We start from the raw sequence: 3,569 nt of genomic DNA on the forward strand, positions 1-3,569 counted from the left end.
GGTGGTGGCACTCTGACCCATGGGCTTGGGGCTCCAGGGTCCTCCCCCTACGCCCGGTGCCACGGGGCCCACCCTCACCATTGTCACTGCCCTGCCCGCCCTGAAACCTGGGCTGTGTTTCCAGGGTCCACTGTGGGTAGTTGGTGGCCCACTGTCCCTCAGCCAGGCCAGTCCTGAGCTCCCAGGATGTGTGTGTCAACCCTGTGCTCTGAAGGTGGCTGTTCATGCATCGTGCGTGCGTATGTCCTTCCCGCCCTTGGCTCACCGCTCAGCTCACGGACGTGGGGTCCCAGATCGTCGCAGGAGCTGGAGGTGCGATGCACGTGGTGGGGCTCTGCATGGGGTAGTCCGCTTGTAGAGACGTCTTCCAGATAAGTTATGGGTTGGCACATAGGACACGCTCAATAAATATTTTTTAACAAATGAATGTCAGTGTATATCCTGTTTCTATGCACATGTTATTTTTCAGAAGCATGCGTCATACTATGTGGATTGCTTTATAACCTTTTTTGGTGTGTGTGATTTTGATTTTTACGTAACTTTTTATTGAAATATGAATTACATACCCCAAATTGCACAAGTCATGAGCATACAGATGGGTGAAGTTTCACAAAGTAGGCACACGTGTAACCAGCCTTCAGGCCAAGACCCTTCAGCACGCTGGAGGCTCCCAGTGCCCCTCCCACCCCGAACCACCACTAAGGGTGATGCTGGCTTCTGTGACCAGGGGCTTTAGCCTGGCTCCCAACACCGTATGAATGGGACTGTACATTGTGAACTTGCTGTAGGCTGAATGTTTCATGTCCTCCCGAAGCTCCTGTGTTGAAAACGAATCCCCAGTAAGGTGGTGTTAGGATGATTCCATCATGAGGATGGGGCCCCATGAATGGATTTCATGCCCAGAGGTCCAGAGCAAAAGGCCTATTTTGCTGTGACCCGTGGAATCACACTCAGGCACACCGAGGACTTCCCTGGTAGCTCAGACAGTAAAGTGCCTTTCTATAATGCGGGAGACCCGGGTTCGATCCCTGGGTTGGGAAGATCCTCTGGAGAAGGAAATGGCAATCCACTCCAGTACTATTGCCTGGAAGATCCCATGGACAGAGGAGCCTGGTAGGCTACGGTCCATGGGGTCACAAAGAGTCGGACACGACTGAGTGACTTCACTTAATGGAATCACACAAGTTTGTCCTTTTTAAAACACAGTGACAGGATGCGGGCAAGACAGACACTGCTCTTCTGATGGGAGGTTGGAAGGAGTCAGACAGTGAGGGGTCCCAGGCACGTCCAGACACAGCAAGGCAAGTTCCATCAGCTTATAAGGCTGGACAGGAATCCTCTGGTTTGATGTTCTGCCTTCCAGGCCCACCTGGGGGGCAGTAACCCTTCTGCTCTGGCCACCCAAGCAACTCGCTATGACAGTGCCACCCCCGAGACCTTGGGCTGCGTCATTCCAATGAAACCAGAGAGACACCCCTCCTTCCCGCCGGAAGCAGCCTTACCTCACCTGGGCAGGGGGTGGGGCGGGTGGGAGGGAGGGTGGTAGCAGTGGCAGCCCTGGTGACCCTCATCGCCGCTGGGGGTCACTCTTCCCTTTCTTTGAAGGAGAATGGTGTTTGCAGCTGAGCCAGTCTGTGCTGTCAAATCCAATGGTTGGTGCCTTTTTCCTCCTGCTTTAATATTTGCGCTTTGGTTTCAGCTGTTTGATTACATTGTCTTGGAGCTCCTTGAATCTGTGAGCTGATATTGTTTGTCAGTCTTGGGAAATTCTGGGCCATTCTTACTTTACATGCTTCTGCACTACTGTCTGTCTTGTGTGTATGAAGTTGTTGACACATCCGTTGGAACGTGTTTGCTGGCCCCGTGTGACTGATGGTCATCCTGCCTGCTTTCTACTGACCCCCTCCACCTCCCAGTCCTGTCTTCCGCTGCATCTGATCCTGGGCTCCCCAGCACTTCCCTGGCGTCAGTCCCCGGGGGAGTGTGAGTCCTCAGGACACAGAGCCCTGCCTCCCTGAGCACCGGGGAGAACCAAGCAGACTGTCCAGACGGGCTGTCAGCCCAGGGGGACATTCAGACCAGAGTCAGGCAGGGGCAGGGCTCTTCCTGTGCTCTGTGTGGGAGCTGCCCTCAACAGTAGCTTCCAGGCTGGTATGCAGTTGGCAGAGCTGTGGTGGAGGCTGTGGGTGTGAGCCTTGAGGACAGCTGCCTTCGGAAAGGGTTGGTGACCTTCCTTAAAACCACCAGAGGCAAAGTGTGGGTGGTAGGCCTAGATGGAAACTGAGATCGAGGTGGGGTTTAGACCAGCTCGAGCAACGGGATGGGAGCCAGAGCACGTGGGTGGATGTTGGGCAACTTCCAGGGGGATAGGCAGGGACTTCCTGAGTCGGGGGGAGACCAGGCTTGGAGCTGAATGGTGGGTCCAGAACCCTAGAGGGTCAAAGACATTGTCCTCCATAATGAGGACCCTGGGTTGTGCCCCAGCCATGCTGGGCCCTCTCCTATGACATGAGTGGCCAGTGAGTGCAGACGGTGAGGAAGCAGGTCTCGGGGAAGAAGTTCAAGGAAAGGGCAAAGGTTAGATGTAATGGCCAGGGAGCAGGACCACCATGGATGGTGAAGACAAAGTGGGCAGTGAGCTGGGATCAGAGCCCCCAGTCCTCACCTCTCTTCTCCACACCCATCTGGTTACATCTGAAATGGAGAGGCGTGGCCACAGGGGACCACAGGCTGAGAGGGTATCTCCTTGTCTCCAGAGAGACTGGAGCAGGGCCAGTGGTCACCAGAACCCCCATCCAGCCCAGCGCTGCACCGGAGGGCAAGGCCCACAGCCCTTGGCTAGGCAGGCACCCATGGCCCCCACCTCTCATTCAGCCAGTATTCTCTGCTCCAGAGTCGAGCGCCTGGAGGCGAGTCTGCAGGTGCCAGTGCTGCCCTCAAAGAAGCAACCGAATGGAATGTTCCCTCCACTTGAAGATGTTACCCCTAATCTAGATTTAAAAGGTACTTTATCCTCAGTGAGATAATGTACAAATATTTATAAGTCTTAAATGATGATGGGGCTTCCCTCATGGTCCAATGGTTAAGAATCTGCTTTGCAATGTAGGGGAAGCCGGTTTGATCTCTGGACAGGGAAGACCCCACGTGCCTCAGGGCAACTAAGACAGTGTGCCGCGACTGCTGAGCCTGTGTTCTGCCATGAGACGGGCACCATAGTGAAAGCCTGTGTATCCCAACTAGAGAGCAGCCCCTGCTTGCTGCAACTGAAGAAAGTCCACATGCAGCAACGATGACCCAGGGCAGCCAAAAATAATAAATAAATGAAAAATTAAAATGATGACAGAACATGGTTTGCTACACTATCAGTTCAGTTTATTCGCTCAGTTGTGTCCGACTCTTTATGACCGCATGGACTGCAGAATGCCAGGCTTCCCTGTCCATCACCAACTCCCGGAGCTTGCTCAAATCACGTCCATCAGGTTGCTGATACCATCCAATCATCTTTATTATTCCCTCTGTCATCCCCTTCTCCTGCCTTCAATCTTTTCCAGCATCAGGGTCTTTTCAAA

Source organism: Budorcas taxicolor, chromosome 1 (genome assembly GCF_023091745.1).
Source record: "Budorcas taxicolor isolate Tak-1 chromosome 1, Takin1.1, whole genome shotgun sequence".
NCBI classification, from domain to species: domain Eukaryota; kingdom Metazoa; phylum Chordata; class Mammalia; order Artiodactyla; family Bovidae; genus Budorcas; species Budorcas taxicolor.